Source organism: Silene latifolia, chromosome 8 (genome assembly GCF_048544455.1).
Source record: "Silene latifolia isolate original U9 population chromosome 8, ASM4854445v1, whole genome shotgun sequence".
Classification (NCBI taxonomy): Eukaryota; Viridiplantae; Streptophyta; class Magnoliopsida; order Caryophyllales; family Caryophyllaceae; genus Silene; species Silene latifolia.
This window is the reverse complement of record NC_133533.1, coordinates 31,166,663-31,173,201: the sequence shown is the minus strand read 5'-3', so window position 1 is coordinate 31,173,201 and position 6,539 is coordinate 31,166,663. Positions and strand designations below refer to the sequence as shown.

Here is a 6,539-nt window from a genome sequence, read left to right as displayed (position 1 = left end):
GTCTCTCTTGTGACGGGTTACCATTTGTGGCGGATATTTTGTGAGATAAAATGGTAACAAAATGGGTTAGTGGAGAAAGGGGACCACATGAATAGTATTGCAGAGAGAGAAAAAGTGGGTACATTGTGAGAGAAAATGATATCCGTCTTAAGCTTGTGACGGATATGTCATATCTTCAATGAGAATTTGTGATGTTAGATATATGTCTTACAAGTTACAACTACTTTCGCACTAACTAGTCCGAAGCCAACCATAAAATCGTGATCTACTAAAAATATAATAATTCAAGTTTTCAATCATTTTTTTAGAGTTTTGTTGTTTCAATAATTGCCAACATTATTTCTGTATTATTGTTTCACTACTACAATTTCCTTGCCTTCCCGACGCTTTATGGTCGACGCTTTTATAAGCGTAGACCCATTTTTTCACCCAATATCTACTTTAATAATATACTCCGTAATAATCAATTTTAATTAAAAAATGCGGCTACTTTTGGTATCAAACCGCTAATTGCTATAGAAAAACTCTAGAAATTTCATTTCGCGCTTTCCCCAAAACATCAAAGCGCTCGATCTATCTCCTCCATCGAAATTCCAAACCCTAATTCATTTCATATTCAATTGTCGCTCGATTATTATTCAACTGCTCTACAAATTTCATTTCGCCCTTAATTATTCAGAATCCAATTCAATTACTATTAAGTTTTCGTTCATCTCTCAATTGTTCATCACAATTGAATCGCGCCTTTCATTAATCATCGTCGTCATCAGCTAAATAGGTACGTATAATCGATCTCTCAATTGCCGTTTGATTTATTGATTTCAATTGTTGTTTGATATTAGTTCATAGGAGTACATAATTGCTAGTCGGAATCTCGGGTGATATAATCAGCTACTCAGCATATAACATACGTTTTTCGGGGAAAATAGATGGGTTTCCGCATTCAGTAAAATCATCGTTAGGAGGACAGTTAATGGGATGGATGTTCAAATTGACAAAAAAATATAACCTCAGATAGATAGCAGGTGTTTTTTTTTTTTTTTTTTTTTTTTTTTTTTTTATATATTCCTTGAACTTTATTTCTGGAGCCACATCGAAATGATTGAGCAATGCATTGTAGTAATCTTTAGCCGGATATTCTAAAAGGCAGATACTTGTTTCACATTAATAGCGCCTTGGTTTGGATTCTGCAACTGTCACATGAATATTCCTCCTATTGAAATCCTACATCAATAAACAAGGTTATATAATTGGTGTAACCGAAATTTAGTACCTAGAAAGTTACAAGGAATATTCAATGAGGCATAAAAATATCAGTGATTTCCTTTACAAAACCCCTCTTCCAGTTGTACTTTATTCACTAGAAAGTTAATATGCCGACTGTCGAGCAAATAGTTGCACCCTTGCAAGTTGCAAGATTATCAAAAACAACTTCATATTGATTTGAATTCGAGGCCCAAACTATAAGCATACTCACAGTCAATCAGTCATAGCTGCAGTAACAGTATGTGAAAGCCGACTTTATTGTGGGTTCAAATGCAAAAGCTTAAACTAGGATGTGTCTGGTCTAGGGATGAGATCATAGATAAAGGAAGTGGGTTAGGAATGTAGGATGGATCTTCAGATGGGTCTTGAAATTCAAGACTTCTCACAAGTCTAAAGGATAGTGAATTTGAGGAAAAAATGTGTCTCCCGATTGTTTTACAGTGTTTTGACGAGTAAAAGTGGCAAAACTGACAAACATAGAGGTCTGAGTAAAGTAGAGTAGACCTTGCATTATTTGCATACCTTTTTCGGAGAAAGCAGTAAGAATACTAAGGTGGATGGCCAGGAGGCTTAAGCATTCATTTACTCCCTTTGTGAAATATTCCAATATAGACATGCCTGAGCAGCTTCCATGTTTATCCCATACGTTCTTCCAAAATTTGTCATTTGAATTGATGTAACTCGGCCAGCATAACTCCATACCTTTATGTTTTTGCTTGTCTTTGATAACCGAATAATTTTCTATCATCTCAAAACATGCTGGCCTGAGATGGTTTTTGATTATTGATCAAAGGATTTGGCATGTCACTTTGCTTAACTGATAATGTTTATTATGATGTATCGCTAGCTGCGTTGTTCTTTTCTCTAAATTCTAGTGTGCTGACTTTACTAGTATCCCAACATTGATTGTTTTAACTTGCATTTACATCTGAGATGTTATTCAATAAAAATGATATGCCTAAAGTGATCGTTCAAATGACGATAAATTTTCGACATTTATTTATACTTGTTTAGACATTTGAAACACCTGATATGTGCCCTGCAGCCATGAATTGGGTGGATAGTGGTGATGATTAAACACCTGATATGTACTGTAGCTTTTTTTTTACATGGTTCATACTTTGCTTGTAATGATGCGAACTATAATGCGTTCTATTATAGGTGAACCTATTCGCATCACCTACTTCTCATAACTTAATTAATACTGCAATAAGATAATTCTGATTGTGTTTACAACTCAGTAATTAAGGTTTATGCGAGATAATTGATCGTTTCCTACTAGATGATCTTCCCCTGTAGAAAGACAATACTGCTCATTTCCCTTCTCTATATTCTGGGTGTTTCCATGTTTCCTACTAGATGACCAAGCTTTTTCATCCTTCAGTTCAGCTTTTATTTTATTTCATGCATCCATGAGCTCTACCTTGGCCCAAATATAGATTGGCCTATCACAAAACAAAGACAATGCTGACTTACTTCTAACGAATTCTATTAATGGCCCTGCCATGAATAAATATTTTTCTCAACTAACAAAGGGCTGCATTTGTTTATTGAAATTTCACAAATTTATCTCGGTATCCATCAGCAAAAACAGGAAATGTCTTTTTCACTAAGAAGTATCTGGTGTACAAATATGGCATGTCAAGTCTTTAAAACAATAATAATGCTTAAGTGGCCTTTTCTATATTGCTGCTATTGATTTTGGAGTGCTTTCACAATTGATGATTGTTTTCCAATCCTGTTATCAACATATTCTAAAGTTTTTGAGGTTGAAACTCTCTTTTCACCATCATTTGCAAATTTTTCATACTTATTACTACCGTTTGCACACCTAAAATTTTCAATGGCAAATGTCTTAAATATTATTATTCTTAAAATTCTTAAGAGGTAGTAGATATTGTACCCTACTTAAGCGGTCTTAACTTAGTGGATAAGACGGATTTATCATGGCAATTTAACACAAAAAAATGTAGGATTACGGGGATTGACTAATAGAGTATACCTGCCATCTTTTGTATGTTTTGTATGATGTTCTTCCCACAATTCGCACAATGGATGTAAATGTTTAGAATTAATCGAATTATTTTAGGCTGCATCACCACTAATTAAATATTAATTTCAGTAGTTACCCAAACTGCATGGTAAGAGGAAAAACAATTAAACTAATTCATAATAGTCTTCAAGTCTTGTATGAGATTGTTTTACTAATAATTGTATCAACCAAATATCTAATGCTAGAGCTCTAAAACCTAATCTTCCTAATTGCTACCTTTAATTCATTTTTTGGATACATAAGAGGAAAGGCGAGGGTAATGGAGAAAGAAGGAAAATGAATTAAAATGGATACAACAATGACGTTCTCCCTCCAAAGCTTTTCTGTCTTTGGAAAGATTTTAATTATCCTAGTAGAATGAAAATGAATCTTTCTATTTCTATTCCTGTCAAATCCTCTAATTCCTGTGATCTTACTAATGCCTTTACAGCTGCGTGTAGTCGTATACCATATACGTATCCCTCTCTTCCGTGACATTATGAATGCAACAGTTCAGAATCTTGGAGATGTCATACTGAATTGTTGTTATTTAGTCTCAAAGCATTATGTATTGCTGATCTTTGATAGTCCCGGTCACACAGTTCAGTAAGAAGAGTCATTCGTTAAAATTTTATCTGGAAGATTCATAAGTTAAATACTCAAGGAAAGTATTTGTTAATCCTTAATTATGATTAACATCAGTGGTTATTGTGATTCTTTAGTAGTCAGGTCTTACAGTTCTTTATATTGTAATATTAGTTTATCAGTTGATTGTCTTTAATTTCAGAGCAGGATCCGGATAATTGGAATTTGGACCAAAGTTTGGACAGTGACGCTACTTCAGTAGTTTATACGGTGAGTATTACAAATTCCTATTTTAGTTTTCATTTATTATTTATTAATAAAACGTCTTCGTTCTCGTGTATGTGATTGATACTTACTCTACAATGTTCTGATTATATGATTTAATGTGCTGAGATTTATGAGTATTCAATCTTGTAAGGTATGAGTTCTGGAATGTCGTCGCCCGCGATAGCTGAGCTTGCAAAATCAACCTTGAATTCACAGGTATTTTTATGTTTATGTTGTCTTTAAATTTAGCGTTATTTGAGAAGAATAATCCAGACTATGTCTACCCTTCTCCTATTAATCCATTAATAAGGTTGAGGCTACTAAATTATTTTCAGGAGGGCTTCTAAGCTAATAATCTAGTAGCATTGAAAATTTTGGTGTACATGAAGTAGAACTTAGCTAAGCTCTCTTGAAACTCAATTGTATGTATTGAATACGTAATTGGCTATGGCATGTGTGATGTGTTAGTAGTTAGACTAGAATATTTGAAGCCATGGGTTCTGACTATTGAGAAATTGATTATTCGTATGACTTGATTAACTTTGACAAATTGGCCGCATTATGACCATTATACTCTATTCCAGGAACTTTCACTTACAAACATAGGATTAATTGTTGTTGCTCCTGAGGGGTGTGAATCAAATGAGATAACAAAAGTAGATCTTTCGAGAAAGTCCCTCGAATAGCTTCCTGTTACACGCCACCATCAGGGCATCACCAGGAAATAATTGGGGATGAAAAAACCCTAAATAAAAAATTCAGCCTTCTTTAACCCCCTAAAATGGCAGTAATTGAAGAATGACCTAAAACCCTCAATAACCCTCAAACGACATTGCAATTGATGATTTGTTTTCTTTGATATCTGATGAGAATCTTTAAATTATACTTTCAAAAGTGTTGATTTTGCAGCATGTGTTACTTTCATTGGTTTACAAGAGGTGGTATTATGTGTTAGGTAAATTGAGGAGGTCAAAGTGGTGGCACTAATACTATATGGTTCAGTGGTAGTGTGGGGCGTTGAAGTAATGCGGTTGTAGAATTTAGTTTGGTATAAAGTGACTTAATTCAATTAAGTTTGAGCTTTACAAGCTCAGAATAGTCATAGTCCTATTACTTCCACCTATAGAGATGGTTCAAAGCCGTAATGTATCTCCAATGTATTGTAAATGATGTTTGCTGCGGAAAACCGATTTTGTTTGCATATATTGATGATATTGATGTATTTTTGTTAGTTTGGGAAGGCTAGGGAGTATACTTCATAGTTATACTTTTATGGTTTCTTAAGCAATATTGTGATTTCAGCTTTTAGTTATTGGTATCACTTGCTTGACTACTTAATAAATTTGCTTTCCTTGCATATCATGTAGATATCAAACTCAACAAATGGCGGCGCTACATCAGATGAATGGAGCAAATCTCGAATTCACTTTTCGGAGTAGATTAGTCGCACCTTTTGGCTTGGATTTAATATTTTGGGGGCATTTTATTATTTTTTGCGTGAAAACATTAATAACGATATTTTTTCTGATTTCTATTGTTCGAATGAAATAATTGCAATACTTCTTTAATTAGAATTTTGTATGCACGCATTTAGTTATTTGATAATGCAATTTTATGGTATAAAATTTTGTTTTGTATATATACTAGTCAAATTAATGTTGTCTATACACTCTTTATGATGTCGTCTAGTAATCTAAATGTTTTAATTCAATCGTATGATGAAAACAGTAGTCGTAGTGAATTTTCCTAGTGGCAGGAAAAAGCGTCGAGAAATATCAATTTCGACGCAAAAAAGTGTAGAGAAACCCTGATGCTAAAAAGCGTTGATGCTCGTGACACAAAAAAGCGTCGACAAGGCTGAGACTAAAAAGTGTAATAAATTCCTGATGGCCCAAAAAACCACGCTTCTAAAAGCGTCGCGAAAAAAAACGGTGACGCTTTTAAGCGTCGAGAAATGCCTAAAAAAGCGTCGAGAACGCAAGGGATTTGTTTATGTTAGTTTTTAATTTTATTTGAAGTATTTTAAAAAAAAATTGAGCTTACATACGTTTTATGTTGTGAATTATCATATTGAATAATGCGTGTAAAATTGGAGACTATGAATATATCTAAGTTCTTTTTCTATATATAGTATATCGAAGTTTTCATATATATAAATAAACACAAATATTAACTAAGAAATAATCTTCTAATTTTAATAGAAAAGTTGAAAAAAGTAATTTTAAAATAATAAGTACACAAATATTAAAAAATAATTTTCTAATTCTAATAGGAAAATTGTAAATGATTAGTTATTTCCTAATTCTAATAGAAAAATTGTAAGTAATTAATTTTAAAATTTAATTAAGTGTTTTAAAAAGTTGGAGACTACCACGTCGCTCGAAAAAAG

The 6,539-nt window shown here is 33.1% G+C and overlaps 1 long non-coding RNA gene across 1 annotated transcript; it reads left to right on the top strand.

The window, feature by feature from the left end:
• Positions 1–368: 368 nt before the first annotated feature.
• Positions 369–5,752, top strand: LOC141594268 (uncharacterized). The gene is made up of 4 exons (XR_012522086.1): positions 369–778; positions 4,086–4,153; positions 4,302–4,366; positions 5,518–5,752. It is a non-coding gene; the product is annotated as an uncharacterized LOC141594268 (long non-coding RNA).
• The last annotated feature ends 787 nt before the right edge of the window (positions 5,753–6,539 follow it).